This window comes from Ambystoma mexicanum, chromosome 2p (assembly GCF_040938575.1).
Source record: "Ambystoma mexicanum isolate Mex_15411 chromosome 2p, UKY_AmexF1_1, whole genome shotgun sequence".
Taxonomy (NCBI): domain Eukaryota; kingdom Metazoa; phylum Chordata; class Amphibia; order Caudata; family Ambystomatidae; genus Ambystoma; species Ambystoma mexicanum.
In genome coordinates, this window is record NC_090923.1 from 1,370,287,192 (window position 1) to 1,370,305,339 (window position 18,148).

The 18,148-nt window shown below is 50.0% G+C and overlaps 1 protein-coding gene across 6 annotated transcripts in view; it reads left to right on the forward strand.

The window, feature by feature from the left end:
- Positions 1-18,148, forward strand: part of DHRS7B (dehydrogenase/reductase 7B) — a 461,566-nt gene that overhangs the window by 243,935 nt on the left and 199,483 nt on the right. The window lies entirely within an intron of this gene.

Below are 18,148 nucleotides of genomic sequence, written 5' to 3' on the forward strand. Positions count from 1 at the left end.
TTCCTCCACCTCATCTTCTTTAACAAATACTGTAACCACACAGCCTGATGTCTGCGGGCATTGGTGCGTTATAAATAAATAAATGAGGGCTACAGACCATTATCGTACATTGCAGCCCCTGAAATGGGAGGATAAAGGCCATTAGCACCCCTGGTTCCCAAACCGGGAACCGAGGGTGCTAAAACATAGATTTTTCGTCATACAGCGGGACGCCTGCGGCGTCCCGCTGTAGGAAGAAAAATCCTTTGCTAAAACAGCCAACATGGAAAGAGAAGGCGGGGCTCCGTACACAGCCCTTCTTCCCTTGACATGGCAGCCTGCAAAACCCTATTAACATATTACAACAAGCACTTTTTTCCCCTTTTCAACCTATCCTACCTTTGAATAACTTTACCACATAGCCGTACCAGGTAGACATAGCCACTTTAACACCATTTTTCGTCCCTAGCGGTCATGGCCGGTAGCCAGATTGTCTGGGTCATGGCATAAGGTCACAGTCTATCCCTCAGTCACCAAAGGTATGACTATTTTTTGTACCTACATTATTACACTTGTCAAAAATAAAATACGGGCACGTTTGCAAAGCCATGCTTTAATGTCCTTGCCAATGCCCCTCACGAGTTTGCTCGAAACCCGCCCATGTTTTATTTTTTTAGAGTGTCAAAATATATGTACATACAATAGTCATATAACTTAGCCCCCACTTGACAAAATCCATTCATTCTTTACATAAACATTGAAGGTTGGGTATATAATCTTTCTCAAAACTTTTGTCCACATTCGTCAAATGGCAAAAAAGTTATAAGCCATCTAAAAATGTTGAGACCCCCCTCTAATTTCGCCCCCTCTTGAGAAAATCCCACCAAACTTTAGAAAACAATTTATATCTAGATCCAAAATCGTTTTGCCAAATGTTGTGCAGATTCGTCAAATAACACCACATTTATATGCCTTTACAATATTTTGGGACCCCTCCTCTAATTTTGCCCCCTCTTGACAGAATCTCACAAAACTTTGCAGAACCATTAAGGATTAGTCCTAGAATAACATTGCAAAATTACATGCAGTTTCACTGAGTGGCGCAAAAGTATGAGCCATCCAAAAACTGCTTTTCCCCCACCCCTGTAATGCAGAAATAGGTACAGATGTCCTAGGACATCTGAAGTGTCCGTGAACACCACAGGCCTGCCCCAGGACATCTGGAGCGTTTGCAGACTTTCGGGGGGGGGGTGAAACAACCTGGTCTTTGGCTTCTTTTGGCCATATCCCATCCCATCCCATCCTCATACCCCCACCTCCCCAGAGATTGTCGAGTATGACAAGTGAATTGCTGCTTTTTAAAAAAATAATAATTTCACTGTGCTGTCCGCGGACTCCCAAAAAGTCAGCAAATCCAAGATGACGGGGGTTTCAGGAAAACCACATTTCACGTTTCCCCACCAGCAAATCAGCGGCTGCGCCCCGATGTCCGTGGACCACGCAAAAGTCTGTGAATTTTTCGGCCAATTAGAGGCCAGTCCGCGGACCGAACAGGGAAGTGAGTTCGCGGAGCGGACAAAGATATCGCACATTTTTGTGACGTACATTTTTGTTGTTTAAAAAAAAATCTACTGGACGGATTTTTACCAAATAAACAAAAGCACGCTTTCTGGACCAAGCCGCCACTCCTGCCGCAAATTTGGTGAAAATCAGTCCAGCGGTTTGGGCTGTAGGCGTGAGCAAAGCTTTTTTTCCCCATTATGTCTATGGGAACAAAAATACATTTTGGGACACCCCTATAACTTTGTCCTCCCCCCCCCCCCCCTTGACCAAACCTCACCAAGCTTTGCAAAAAAATTAAGTGGGCCATATACTTTTTTTGCAAAATTTGGTGAGAATTCGTCCAGAGGGAGCAAAGTTATAAGCCGCCCATAAAGTACTCTTCCTATGGGTTTAGCAACTTAACCATAACTACATGGCCGCTACCGCAGGCCATGTAAAATATATGTATATGTGTGTATATATATATATATTTCTGAGGCTTGTGGAATCTGCTTAGATCACATGCTGTGCATAGGCCGACATCTAGTGGAAGCTGCGGAGTATTACAGTTTGTTTTTCGAAAGTCGAAAATGGGCGTCGACACAGGCGTGCCAGTAATATAGTGTGACGTCCACTGTACCCAAGATCCCTCACGCGTGTAGGATCCTCAGATTGTTTTTTTCCGCCATACTGGTCGGAAGCATCTTGCGGAGTTCCCTGGCCTTAGCCATACTTTTGCTGTTATTATAATTCTTATTCATTTCCTTCCCCACCCCAACGTCGACCCTCAACCTCGACGACGGCTGGAGAAGTCATCGACCGTCGACTGCTGCACGACGGATCTGGGCCTCGGAAGGCCGCTGGCCTCGGCCCGGGCCTAGTAGGCCGCTGGCCTCGGCCCTTACAAGTAGGGAGAGTGGGGGGTGGTACATACTCTTCACTCTTGATATATAGTTACATTTTATATATTCCTACACTTAGCAGCCCGCTGCCTTAAGGTGCGTATGGAGGGTACCCCTTTTCAATTCTGCCCCAAGTGCAATCGCAAATACCCTTGGGTCGACAGGCACGCCACGTGCAATCTCTGCTTGCCGAGGGATCACCCCGAAGCGAACTGCAGAGCGTGTAGTAGGTTTAAACCTAAGACACTTAAGGACCGTTCGACAAAGCGTTGGGCCCACCACGCCAGGCAGGAGGCCATGGCAGCGGAGGGCGCCTTCAGCGATGGCAGCGACGCCGTACTTTCGGACGGCGAGGGCATTATGGCGTCGAAAGACAGCCGGCGAGCGCAGGTCCCCGACCTCGGAAGGTCATCCGGCAGGGCGGCTATGGGGAAGACCCCCGGCGACGCAAGCGCTACACACCTAACACACACTAAACACACTAAGACCAACCGGACCTCGACGAAGTCGACTTCCCGGAAAGAGGCACAAAAAGAACGGTCCGACTCGGTGTCCTCTGGGCGCTCTCGATCGAGATCACCTCACGACGCAAGGCAATCATCCACTCTTGCCAAGAGTGCCTCGCTACACACATTAACGGAAGTTCGATCGTCGGGAGACGAAGACGACTTCCACCCCCAGGCCGCGCTCCAAGATACCGAGACCGCGGTTAACACCAGTGAGGCCCCACGCCCGAAGCACACAGATACCTCTCCAGACCCTCGGCGCCAGGCGTCGAAAGTCTCTGGGGCCTCCAAGGGACAGGGAAAACACTTTTCCACGCACGGGGAGGGGGGGAAACAGCGGAAAGCACAGCCTTCCACCCCTGTAAAGCCATCCTCTCACCCTAGGCAGACAAGTAAACACAAGTCTACCCTTGAAAAGTCCCATAAATCATCACCTGCTAAAGTAATACCCTGTTCCAGGGAATGGTCCAGTGAAGACATAGACAGGGTTATGTCTAGGATGTCTTGCTTGGCTGATTTTTATGATAAGAACCCAGAACACTTTCTTTCATATAACCCTCAAGGGGCCACACCCTCAGGCTCCTCCGATCCTATCCCGCTAAGTAAAAAGCCCCGGGTCGAAAGACCTGAACCCTTCGAGGTTCAGCCTTACTCCACTCCATATTCTACTCCACTCCCCAGTTACCAGGGACAAGTTTTCCCTGAAGAGGACCAGGAGTTTGAAATTATGGAAGAACAAACCGGGACAGATTACTATGCAGAGGATGAGGACCTGGAGGAGGGAGAAGATGAGCAGGAAATTTACAGAGTAGATTCCCCAGTACAAAGCGAAGCCCCAGTTACTGACTCTCCAGTTGATAACCAGCCCCTCCTCAATGAGGTTCTCGCTCGAGCAGCGGAACACTTCCACATCGACACCCACGGTGTACAGGAGGAAAGGGACTTCGCGGAGGAGTTTGTAGGAGAGAGAAGACCGGTCGCTCAGACCATCCCTATCCTCAAATCCATCCAACGAAGAATAGATCCTTCCCTGGTGAATCCTAACCTCACCAGAGCTGTCAACCCCAGAATTGAAAAGATTTTCCGGGCAGCCCAGTCTGACCCTCTGTATATAAGGGGACATCTTAAACCAGATTCCCTAGTGGTGACCAACACTAGAAAAAGGGCTGGCACGCCCTTATCTTCATCAGAAGCCCCTCCCGATAAGGAGAGCAAAAAACTTTACGGGTTTGGCAGAAAGGTAGCCTCAACGTCCGCCTACCAAGCAAGGATTGCGAATTCCACCACCCTGTTGGCTAGTTACAATTGCCATCAATGGGAAGAAGTCGCGGCGCTCATTGCCTCTGCTCCAGAACCGTTAAAGGGCCAGCTGGCTCGGATCTCAGCAGAGGGGAGAGCCGTGTCTGGTTGCATTTTAAAAGCAACTTTCGACGCCGCTGACAACGCAGGGAGATTGATAGCAGAAGGTACTGTTATCAAGAGACATGCGTGGTTACGGCAGTCGGGATTCAAGACAGAAACCCAGGCTTCTTTAATAGACAAGCCAGTGGAACCCGACCTATTGTTTGGGAAAGCGGTCGAAGACGCACTTAAAAATGCCAAAGATGAATATGAGACTCTCAAATCCCTTGGCCAGCTTACCAACAAACCCCCTAACCAGAGGGGGAACAATAATTTTCGTCGCCCACGCGGCCAAAATTCACAAAGAGGCAACTATGCCCAGGGACAGGGTACACAATGGAATAACAACCAGCAGTCTACCCAAAGTTACGGCAGGGGTAACAAGAGAGGTTGTGGAAGAGGCAGAGGCAGCCCCAACAAGGGAGGTGGCACGCCTCCACCAAAACAGTGACGCTCAGTTCAGGGTCCCTTGCCACGCAACCCCAGTAGGGGGACGCATTTCCACCTTCACCCAGGCTTGGGAAGGGATCACCTCAGACAGATGGGTGCTGTCAACAGTATCCGCAGGATATTGTATAGAACTACTGCAGCGTCCCCGGAATCATCCTCCACGACAGAGTGCACTCCCTAGAGCATCAAAAGATCCTTCTCGAGGAGATCGCCATTCTGCTAGAAAAGGACGCGATAGAACTCGTCCCAGGACACCAGGTAAACAAGGGTATCTATTCAACTTACTTCCTTGTGCCAAAGAAAGATTTGACAATGCGCCCAGTATTGGACTTACGGCCTGCCAACAAGTATGTCAAGCCCCAAAAATTCCGTATGACCACGCTACAAGAGGTAATCCCCCTCCTAAAAAAGGGGGATTACATGGCAACCTTGGATATGAAAGATGCTTATTTTCATATTTCCATGCTCCCAGCGCACAGAAAGTACTTGCGCTTCAAGGTGGACAGTCGCCACTACCAATTCAAGGTACTGCCCTTCGGGATAGCTTCAGCACCAAGGGTATTCACCAAGGTACTGGCGGTGGCGGCTGCACACCTACGCAGGGAAGCAATCCCGGTGTACCCTTATCTGGACGACTGGCTCATAACGGGGGAAACCCCAGGAATTTGCAGGTCAAACATTCAGAGGACTATCGACCTCCTCCACGAATTAGGCTTCTCCATCAACGAGAAAAAGTCAAGTCTGGTGCCAAGCACCTCAAAACAGTTTCTAGGAGCTATCCTAGATACTCAGAAAGGATTGACCTTCCCTTCGGAAAAGAGAATTCGGAATATACTTCTGCAAATTCCGCATTATCAGTCAGGTCAACAGATAACAGTACGCAAAGCTATGCGGTTACTGGGCATGATGGCGTCATGCATTTACCTGGTCCCCCACGCGCGTCTGCGCATGCGTCCCATGCAGGAATGGTTGGCGAAACAGTGGTCTCAGGCAAGTGGTCATTGGGACGATCTAGTGGTCGTTTCGCCAACACTCGTACAAAGCCTACACTGGTGGACAAGAGAGAATCTCGCAAAGGGGAAACCCTTCTACGATCCCGAAGTACAAGCCGTGGTGACTACAGATGCATGCCTGACTGGGTGGGGAGCTCACCATCTCCACCACACAGCTCAGGGTCTCTGGTCTCACTCAGTAGCCAAGAACCACATCAATATGCTAGAGCTTCTGGCAGTATTCCGAGCGCTAAGGGCGTTCGAGCCCCATCTACTGAACTTGTCGGTGCAGATCAGGACGGACAGCACGACAGCCATGTTCTATCTGAACAAGCAAGGGGGGACTCGTTCGCCAAATCTGTCCAAGCTTGCCCAGAAAATATGGATATGGGCACTCAGACGGAACATCTTCCTGTCATCGCAACATGTTCCAGGGGAGCTCAATTCCCTAGCGGATGCTCTAAGCAGAGACTCCCTCCCAGAAGAACACGAATGGGTCCTTCACAGAGACGTAGTAGAAGATCTCTTCTCTCAGTGGGGTTTCCCCACTATAGACCTATTCGCCACAAGCGGAAACAAACAATGCCCAGGATTTGCATCCAGGTTCCCCCAGCCGGACTCCCAAGGGAATGCCCTGTGGATGAACTGGTCGGGGATGTTTGCGTACGCTTTTCCACCAACTCCTCTCATCAGGAAGGTGGTGTACAAGATGAACAAGGAATCGATGACGCTCATCCTAGTTGCTCCCATGTGGGCGAGACAACCATGGTTTCCACACCTACGCAGAATGGCGGTGTGCGAACCCATCAGACTCCCAGCCTGGTACAACCTACTGTCCCAGCAACAGGGTCAAACAGTGCATCAGGAACCCAACTCTATGAACCTAGCAGCATGGCTCCTGAAGTCATAGAGTTTGGACATCTCAAATTACCACAGAGGTGCATGGACATTCTAAAGGAGTCCAGGAAACCAAATACAAGGCACTGTTACTTTGATAAGTGGAAAAGATTCGTTATCTGGTGCCAGAATAAACAAATCAACCCGGTTGATTGCACTCCTTCCAACGTTGTGACATACATGCTCCACCTGCTGGATGCAGGGTTGGTTTTTAACTCGCTGAAAGTACACCTGGCAGCCCTCTCGGCTTACACCACATCCCATAACAAGGTCTCGTGGTGGAAAGTACCAGTGGTTAAAGCCTTCATGGAAGGAGTAAAGAGACTTCACCCTCCTATTTCGAACCCACCGCCAGGATGGGACCTCAACGTGGTGCTAGCTAAGCTCATGGGACCCCCATTCGAACCCATGCATAAAAGTAGTCTCAAACACCTGACTTATAAAACGGCCTTCTTAGTAGCCATTACCTCCATAAGAAGGGTCAGTGAAATTCAGGCTCTGTCAGTGCAGGATCCTTTCTTTACTATCCACAAGGACAAACTGGTTTTACGCACACACCCTAGGTTCTCTCCTAAATTCATATCCAAGTTCCATGTAAACCAGTCCATCGAGCTTCCGACTTTCTTCCAGAACCCGCAAAGCTCGGCTGAGGTGAAACTACACACCCTAGATGTGCGTAGGGCGGTCCTATACTATGTAAATAAAACCAGACCGCTAAGGAAAACAGATCAACTGTTTGTCTCCGTAGCTACAGGCAGAGAGGGGGATCGCGTCTCTAAGGGCGCTATCTCGAAGTGGATTATCAACTGTATACAGCTGTGTTACTCTCTTTCTGAAAAGACTCTGCCTTTTACGCCAAGGGCCCACTCTACTAGAGGCATTGGTGCCACTCTGGCTTTCATTGCAAATGTTCCCCTCGACACCATTTGCAAAGCGGCTACTTGGAGCTCTATTCACACTTTTACTCAGCATTACTGCATTGACACTCATTCCAAGACAGATACACAAGTGGGACAAGCGGTTCTAAGACACCTGTTTGCTCATGACCCTTCTCACATCCCACCTCCTTCTTCTGGTACTGCTCGCTAATCTATGCACAGCATGTGATCTAAGCAGATTCCACAAGCCTCAGAAGGGATACATTACTCACCGTAATCGTATTTCTGATGCTTGTATCTGCTTAGATTCACATGCGACCCACCCTTCCTCCCCTCCGAGAGAAGGCGCATGATTGCTTGTAGTCTTACCTTTCTGTCTATCTGCTTGGATTATCTGTACTCACGCTACTCCTCATGCTTCCTCATGTCAGAAAAAATACAATCTGAGGATCCTACACGCGTGAGGGATCTTGGGTACAGTGGACGTCACACTAGGGATAGTATTACTGGCACGCCTGTGTCGACGCCCATTTTCGACTTTCGAAAAACAAACTGTAATACTCCGCAGCTTCCACTAGATGTCGGCCTATGCACAGCATGTGAATCTAAGCAGATACAAGCATCAGAAATACGATTACGGTGAGTAATGTATCCCATATATATATATCTCTGAGGCTTGTGGAATCTGCTTAGATCACATGCTGTGCATAGGCCGACATCTAGTGGAAGCTGCAGAGTATTAGTTTGTTTTTCGAAACTCGAAAATGGGCATCGACACAGGGCGTGCCAGTAATACTATCCCTAGTGTGACGTCCACTGTACCCAAGAGCCCTCATGCGTCTAGGATCCTCAGATAGTTTTTTTCCGCCATACTGGTCGGAAGCATTTTGCGGAGTCCCCTGGCCTTAGCCATACTTTTGCTTAAATATTAATTTATTTACATCCTTCCCCATCCCAACGTCGAACTTCGACACTCTATGCTGGCTGGAGAAGAAATCGACTGTCAGCTGCTGCACGACGGATTTGGGCCTCGGAAGGCCTCTGGCCTCGGCCCGGGCCTTGGAAGGCCTCTGGCCTCGGCCCTGCAAGTAGGGAGAGTGGGGGGTTGTACATACTCTACACTCTTGGTATATAGGTACACCTTATACATTTCCTACACTTAACAGCCCACTGTCTCAAGGTGCGTATGGAGGGTACCCCTTTTCAATTCTGCCCCAAGTGCAATCGCAAATACCCTTGGGTCGACAGGCACGCCACGTGCAATCTCTGCTTGCCGAGGGACCACCCCGAAGCGAACTGCAGAGCGTGTAGTAGGTTTAAACCTAAGACACTTAAGGACCGTTCGAAGCGTTGGGCCCACCACGCCAGGCAAGCGGCTATGGCAGCGGAGGGCGCCTTCAGCGACGGCAGCGACGCCGTACTTTCGGACGGCGAGGGCATTACGGTGTCGAAAGACAGCCAAGCGCAAGTCCCTGACCTCGGAAGGTCGTCCGGCAGGGCGGCTATGGGGAAGACCCCCGGCAACACAAGCGCTTCACACACCACACACACTAAACACACAAAGTCCAACCGAGACTCGACGACGTCGAGTTCTCGGAAAGAGGCACAAACAGAAAGGTCCGATTCGGTGTCCTCTGGGCGTTCTCGATAGAGATTGCCGCATGACTCCAGGCAATCATCCACTCTTGCCAAGAGTGCCTCGCTCCCTAGGCTAACAGAAGTTCGATCGTCGGAGGACGAAGACGACTTCCACCCCCCAGGCCACGCTCCAGGTGTCGGAGCCCGCAGACATAATCAGTGAGGCCCCAAGCTCGAAGGACAGGGACCCTACCCCCGATCCTCGACGCCAGGCGTCGAAAACCTCCGGAGCCACTAAAGGACAGGGAAAACATTTTTCCACTCACGGGGAGGGGGGAAAACAGCAGAAGAAGCAGCTTTTGCACTCTTCCACACCTGTGAAACACACCACTCCCCCCTAAACAGACAGACAAGACCAGGTCTGCTGATATGTCTAAAACCAGCAAATCTACTCAAGATAAATCCCTGAGACTTGCTGAGAGAGTCATTCCCAGTTCCAAAAAATGGTCCAGTGAAGACCTAGATAGGGTCATGTCAAGGATGTCTTCTTTGGCTGATTTTTACGATAAAAATCCAGACCATTTCCTTTCGTATGATCCACAAGGGGCGACACCATCAGGCTCTAATGATCCTATCCCCCCCGAGTAAGAAGCCCCGGTTTGAAACACCGATGAGGTCTACAGACCCCTTGGAGGTACAACCATACTCAAGACCATACTCGCTGTATCAAGGAGAGGCTTCCTTTGGTGAGGACCAAGAATTTGGTATGGTAGAAGAGCAAACTGGGACGGGATACTATGGGGATGATGAGGACCAAGAAGAGGAAGAGGAAGACCCTGAAACCTACAGAGTAGACTCCCCGGTAGAAAACGAAGCCCTGGTTACCGACTCCCCTGTCGATAACCAACCCCTCCTAAACGAGGTTCGCGCAGGTGCAGCAGAACATTTCCATATTGACATCCACGGTTTCCAGGAGGAGAAGGACTTTGCAGAGGAGTTAGTGGGAGAAAGGAGACCTGTTGCCCAGACCATCCCGATCCTTAAGTCCATTCAGCGAAGAATAGACCCGTCCCTGGTGAACCCGAACCTCACCAGAGCAGTCAATCCCAGGGCTGAAAAACTTTTCAGGGCAGCCCAGTCTGACCCTCTCTATATAAGAGGACATCTGAACCCAGACTCCCTAGTTGTCACTAACACTCGTAAGAGGGCTGGAACACCCTTGTCATCGTCCGAAGCTCCTCCCGACAAGGAGAGCAAAAAACTATATGGTTTCGGCAGGAAAGTAGCCTCAACGTCCACCTATCAAGCAAGGATTGCAAACTCCCACTGTTGGCCAGCAACAACTGCCATCAGTGGGAAGAAGTCGCGGCACTCGTAGCCTCTGCTCCTGAACCTTTAAAGGGCCAGTTAGCTCGGATTTCCGCAGAGGGTACAGCGTGTCTGGTTGCATTTTGAAAGCAACCTTTGACGCCGCGGACAACGCAGGCAGATTGATAGCAGAAGGCACTGTTATCAAGAGACATACGTGGTTACGGCAGTCTGGTTTTAAGGCAGAAACCCAGGCATCATTGTTGGACAAACCGGTGGAAGCCAATCTGTTTGGTAAGGCGGTCGAAGACGCACTGAAGAATGCCAAGGACGAATACGAGACACTCAAGTCCCTTGGCCAGTTAACCAATAAACCCCCTAACCAGAGAGGGAATAGTAATTTTCGTCGCCCACACGGCCAAAATTCCCAGAGAGGATCTAACTATTCCCAGGGGCAGGGTGCACAGTGGAACAGCCAACAGTCTACCCAGGGTTACGGCAGGGGTAATGGGAGAGGTCGTGGTAAAGGCAGAGGCAGCCCCAGCAAGGGAGGCGACACGCCTCCACCAAAGCAGTGACGCTCAGTTCAGGGTCCCTTCTCACGCAACCCCAGTAGGGAGACGCATTTCCAACTTCACCCAGGCTTGGGAAGGGATCACATCAGACAGATGGGTGCTGTCAACAGTATCCACAGGGTACTGTATAGAACTACTGCAGCGTCCCCGGAACCATCCTCCACGACAAGAGTACACTCTTTAGAACTTCAGAAGATTCTCCTCGAGGAGATCGCCATTCTGCTAGAAAAGGACACGATAGAACTCGTCCCGGGACACCAGGCAAACCAGGGTATTTATTCAACTTACTTCCTTGTGCCAAAGAAAGATTTGGCAATGCGCCCAGTATTGGACTTACGGCCTGCCAACAAGTATGTCAAGCCCCAAAAGTTTCGTATGACTACGCTACAAGAGGTAATCCCCCTCCTAAAAAAGGATTACATGGCAACCTTGGATATGAAAGATGCTTATTTTCATATTTCCATGTTACCAGCGCACAGAAGGTACTTGCGCTTCAAGGTGGACAGTCAACACTACCAATTCAAGGTACTGCCCTTCGGGATAGCTTCAGCACCAAGGGTATTCACCAAGGTACTGGCGGTGGTGGCTGCACACCTACGCAGGGAGGCAATCCCGGTGTACCCTTAACTGGACGACTGGCTCATAACGGGGGAAATTTGCAGGACAAACATTCAAAGGACTATCGACCTCCTCCACGAGTTAGGCTTCTCAATCAACGAGAAAAAGTTAAGCCTGGTGCCAAGCACCTCCAAACAGTTCCTAGGAGCATTCCTAGATACTCAAGAGGGGTTGACCTTTCCTTCAGAGGAAAGAATTCGGAATATACTACTGCAAATTCCGCATTATCAGTCCGGTCGCCAAATAACGGTATGCAAAGCAATGCGTTTACTGGGCATGATGGCGTCATTTATTTACCTGGACCCCCACGCGCGCCTGCGCATGCGTCCCATGCAGGAATGGTTGGCGAAACAGTGGTCTCAGGCAAGCGGTCAGTGGGACGATCTAGTGGTTGTTTCGCCAACACTAGTACAAAGCCTTCACTGGTGGTGGACAAGAGAGAATCTCGCACAGGGGAAACCCTTTTACGATCCCGAAGTACAGGCAGTAGTCCCTACCGATGCATGTCTGACGGGGTGGGGAGCTCACTATCTCCACCACACAGCTCAGGGTCTCTGGTCTCCCTCAGTGGCCAAGAACCACATCAACCTGCTGGAGTTTCTGGCAGTATTCAGAGCGCTTCAAGCGTTCAAGCCCCACCTACTAAACCTGTCAGTGCAAATCCGGACGGACAGCACAACAGCCATGTTCTACCTGAACAAGCAAGGAGGGACTCGTTCGCCAAATCTGTCCAAGCTTGCCCAGAAAATCTGGATATGGGCACTCAGACGGAACATCTTCCTGTCATCACAACATGTTCCAGGGGAGCTCAATTCCCTAGCGGATGCTCTGAGCAGAGACTCCCTCCCAGAGGAACACGAATGGGTTCTACACAGAGAGGTCGTAGAAGAGATCTTCTCTCAGTGGGGTTTCCCCACTATAGACTTATTCACCACAAGCGAAAACAGACAATGCCCAGGATTTGCATCCAGGTTCCCCCAACCAGACTCCCAGGGGAACGCCCTGTGGAAGAACTGGCCAGGGATGTTTGCGTACGCTTTTCCACCAACTCCTCATCAGGAAAGTGGTGAACAAGATGAACAGAGAATCGATGACGCTCGTCCTAGTTGCTCCCATGTGGGCAAGACAACCGTGGTTCCCACACCTACGCAAGATGGCGGTGAGCGAGCCCATCAAACTTCCAGCCTGGTACTACCTACTGTCCCAGCGCCAAGGTCAAACAGTGCACCAGCAACCCAACTCAATGAACCTGGCAGCATGGCTCCTGAGGTCATAGAGATTGGGCATCTCAATTTACCACAGAGGTGTATGGACATCCTAAAGGAATCTAGGAAACCAAACACAAGGCACTGTTACTTTGACAAGTGGAAGAGGTTTGTTATCTGGTGCCAGAGTAGACAAATCAACCCTGTTGATTGCACTCCTTCCACTATTGTTACATACATGCTCCACCTGCTAGATGCAGGATTGGTTTTTAACTCACTAAAAGTACACCTGGCAGCCCTGTCGGCATACACCACTTCCCATAGCCAGGTCTCTTGGTGGAAAGTACCAGTAGTTCAAGCCTTCATGGAAGGAGTAAAGAGACTTCACCCTCCTATTTCAAACCCACCACCAGGGTGCGACCTTAATGTGGTGCTAGCCAAGCTCATGGGATCCCCTTTCGAGCCCATGCATAAAAGCAGTCTCAAACACCTGACTTATAAAACGGCCTTCTTAGTAGCTATTACTTCTATAAGAAGGGTCAGTGAAATTCAGGCTCTGTCAGTGCAGGATCCCTTCTTTACTGTCCATAAAGACAAACTGGTTTTACGCACACACCCTAGGTTCTCACCTACGTTTATATCAAAATTCCATGTAAACCAGTTCATCGAGCTTCCGGCTTTCTTCCAGGACCCTCAAAGCTCGGCTGAGGTGAAACTACACAACCTAGATGTGTGTAGGGCGGTCCTCTACTATGTAAATAAAACCAGACCGCAAAGAAAAACAGATCAACTGTTTGTCTCCGTAGCTACAGGCAGAGAGGGGGATCGCGTCTCTAAAGGTGCCATCTCAAAGTGGATTATTAACTGTATCCAGCTGTGTTACTCACTCTCTGAAAGAACTCTGCCTTTCACGCCAAGAGCCCACTCTACTAGAGGCATTGGGGCCACTCTGGCTTTCATTGCAAATGTACCCCTTGACACCATTTGCAAAGCAGCTACTTGGAGCTCTATTCACACTTTTACTCAGCATTACTGCATTGACACCCATTCCAAGGCAGATACACAAGTGGGACAAGCGGTTCTAAGACACCTGTTGGCTCATGACCCTTCTCACATCCCACCTCCTTCTTCTGGTACTGCTCGCTAATCTATGCACAGCATGTGATCTAGGCAGATTCCACAAGCCTCAGAAGGGATACATTACTCACCGTAATCGTATTTCTGATGCTTGTATCTGCTTAGATTCATATGCGACCCACCCTTCCTCCCCTCTGAGAGAAGGCGCATGGTTGCTTATAGTCTTACCTTTCTATCTATCTGCTTGGATTATCTGTACTCATGTTACTCCTCATGCTACCTCATGTCAGAAAAAATACAATCTGAGGATCCTAGACGCGTGAGGGATCTTGGGTACAGTGGTAGTCACACTAGGGATAGTATTACTGGCACGCCCTTTGTCGACGCCCATTTTATATATATATATATTTCTGATGTTTGTTAATCTGCTTAGAATCACATGCTGTGCATAGGTCCGACATCCAGTGGTCACTGCGGAGTATTGCATTTTGTTTTTTGTAGTCGAAAAAGGGGACGTCGACAAGGCGTGTCTGTAACACTATCCCTATAGTGACGTGCGTTGTACCCACAATCCGTCACGCGTCGAGGTCCCTCAGATTGTTTTTTTCCGCCCAGCTTCTGGTCGCCTTACGCGGAGCTCCTAGAGAGACATTGCAAATACTTACTACGGACCTCGGTCCTTAATTATACTTATTATATTGTTAAAGATCCCTCCCCTCGACGTTAGCTGTGAAGCTGTTTCTCCGCCGAGCAAGTTTTCGACGGAGGGGAAGAGACGGAGGAGATCCTTCGGCGCTGCCGAACACGTGGCCTGGCCTCGCCGGCCAACATACAGTAGGGAGAGTGGGGGTTCGAACTTTTATCTTCTCTTTGAGAATGTCTTTCTTTCTCCCCTATCTTTCCCTTGGGGTTGTTATCACCAGTTATTATTGCCTCAGCTATGGAGAGGACACCTTTTAAGTTGTGCCCACGCTGTAGGGGCAAATACACTTGGAAGGACAAACACAAGCTCTGTAATCGTTGCTTGCCCCTTGATCATAAGGAGGACAGCTGCGCGGCCTGTAAGCTCTTGAAACCAAGAACTCTTAAAGAACGAAAAGTTAAGAGGTGGGCGGACTACGCTATGTCGAAGTCAGTTTCCTCACTCGCCGCCGCTGTTACACAAAGTGACGAGGAGGGTGATAACTCGACGTTCGTTACGGAAGTCATTAACCCCCAGAAGGAGCGCTCGCGCTCCTCGACGTCCGTCTCCAGCCCCGACAGGCTCGGCTCACGCCCTGCTTATGGGGATGAACACCCCGGCGACAAGGACGCACATAGACCCCATAGGCCTAAGCACACAACCCACGGCTCTTCGTCGAAGACGAAGGATCCATCAGCGCCGAAGGGGACGCAGGGCACTCCGGCGTCTACCTCAGACCGTAAGGGTCTCAAGCCCCACCCGCAAACGCAGCCGCGACCAGCGATTGGGCTTTCATCAAACACGGGCGCTACCTCAAAATCATCTGACGTAACGCTCCATAGAGCGGCCGTCGAGGAACAACGCGTAACGCAGGCAACGTCGACACCAGAGCCCTCTACTGACAAACTCGTTGTCGAGAGCCTGGCGAGAATTGTTTCCGAAGACAAACGTAAGCGGACGACGAAACAAACGTCGAATACCGCACAAAAAGCTATGGAAACGCCGAAAAAGCACAAGAGTAGTCAGGAACTGCCCCCTTCATCTAAGGGCACTTCTGAACTACCGGAGGGCTTTTCAGAGGGCGACGGAAACCTTTCTTCGACATTGTGGGAGCGTTCTAAGCGTTTTGAAGGTGAAAACACTGATTTCCCCCCTCTAGACTATTCAGGGGTCCCCTATGAGACCCTTGAAAGACTCCATTCTTGTATGGAGAAAATGGAAAGGTTTTTGGAAGCCAAAACCCACCCACACCCAAAAGACCAAGAGAATGGCCCCAGGATGACCCTAGGGTCAAGATTCCTAGGCTGTTTCCCCCTTCTACAGACGTATATGACCTCACTGAAGAGGAGCAATACCTCCAGGAAGATGAGGAGTGTTTGGGTGGAGAGGAAGAACATGAGGAAGAGGGGTTTGAAGAAGATCCTTACACTAGTGCAGGAGCTTTTGAAGAAGATACAGCTACCTCGCAGCCCTGGCAATCCCAATCAGTGCAGCCTTGGCAATCCCCATCAGTGCACTCAGACCCTGATGTCTTTCACCCTTCTCCTCCCAAGGATTCACCTATTGGAAACACCTCTCCCATAGATGACCAACCTTCACTTAATGCACTATTGCGCAAGGCAGCAGCGCATTTTGAAAAAGACACAGGGGAGACTCTTCCTGACATAGACTTTGTAGAGAAAGTTATTAAAGAAAAAGCCCCTGTTAGTCAGTCTATTCTGCTCCTGGCTTCTATAAAGAGAAGAATAACTCCTTCCCTTTCCAATCCTGCCTTAGTCAGAGGGGTCAACCCTCGGATAGAAAAGCTCTTCAGCCCTTCGTCCTCTGACCCTTTGTACATCAGAGGACATTCTATTCCGGACTCCCTCGTAGTTACTAATACAAGAAAAAGAGCGGGGGTACCACGATCCACTAGTGAGGCACCACCTGACAAAGAGGGCAAGAAGCTCTATGCACTTGGGAAGAGAATCACGACCTCCGCCGCCTTCTCAACTAGGATTGCAAATAACAATTCCCTACTAGCTAGCTACGCAGATGCACAGTGGAGCAAGCTGCGCAGCGAAGCAGAGGACGCACCAGAACTCCTGCGTTCACGCCTGTTAGCTATAATCTCAGAGGGAAGTCTTGTAAACCAGGGCATCGTAAAGAACTCCTTAGATGCCGCAGAGACGGCTGGCCGTTCCCTGGTTCAGGGAATACTTCTCAAACACCATATCTGGCTGCGCAATTCGGGATTTAAGCCGGAAACCCAGGCTTCCCTGATAAATAAGCCCATAGAACAAACACATCTGTTTGGGAAAGCAGTTGATGAGGCCCTAGAACATGCGAAGAAAGAGTTTGATACCATCAAGACTCTTGACCAAATTTCTAGGCCCCCTAACAGACGCGGCTATGGCAATAGACGCTCCTTTCGTGGCCAACGCCAGCAGCAAAACCAACAGCAATTTTACTCTGCTACCAACTGGCCCTCTAACCAGGGTAACACCCAGTTCAGTCAAAGAGGCCAACGCCGTGGCAAAGGAAGAGGTCGCGGCTCCAGCCCCAAAGGTTCCACGCCCAATACCAACAAATGACCCGAAGATTCGGGTCCCCTCCCATGCATCACAGGTCAGGGGCCGGCTAACATCGTTCCTTTCAGCATGGGAGGGAATATCGTCAGACCGCTGGGTATTATCCACCATAGCCCACGGATACTGCATCGAATTCAACGGTTCCCCGAAGTACAGACCCCCACGTAACCGACGCATGACACCGGAACACCTCACCATTCTTCTTCAAGAAGTAGAAGAGCTACTGAAAAAAGAAGCTATAGAGGCTGTCCCCCCTATCTCAGGTAACAGAAGGCATTTATTCAGTGTACTTCCTTGTACCCAAAAAGGACTTAACCATGCGCCCTGTATTAGATCTGCGCCCAGCGAACAAGTTTGTCAAACCCCAAAAGTTTCGTATGGTGACCTTGCAGGAAGTAATCCCACTGTTATCACAAGGGGATTACATGACAACACTAGACATGAAAGATGCATACTTTCATATTTAAATGTTGCCAGCGCACAGAAAATACCTCCGGTTCAAGATAGAGAACAAACACTAGCAGTTCAGAGTACTACCCTTCGGGATAGCATCTGCACCAAGGGTATTCACGAAAGTACTGGCAGTGGCAGCGGCCCACCTGCGCAGGTTATCCATCCCGGTATACCCTTACCTCGACGACTGGCTCATAACAGGGGATTCTTACGAAAAAGACCGTAAACCTTTTGTCCCAACTGGGCTTCTCCATCAACGAAAAGAAGTCCAGCTTAGACCCCAGCCAAATCAAACAATTCCTAGGGGCTCTAATTCGAACAAAGGACGGCCTCGTCTTCCCCTCCAACGAGAGGGTCCAAAACATGCTGTTTCAGATCCCCCATTATGTGGCAGGTCGAGAGGTGACGGTACGCAAAGCAATGCGCTTGCTAGGGATGATGGCGTCATGTATTTATTTGGTACCTCACGCGCGCCTGCGCATGCGCCCAATGTAAGAGTGGCTCTACAGCCAGTGGTGTCAGGCCAGCGGACAAT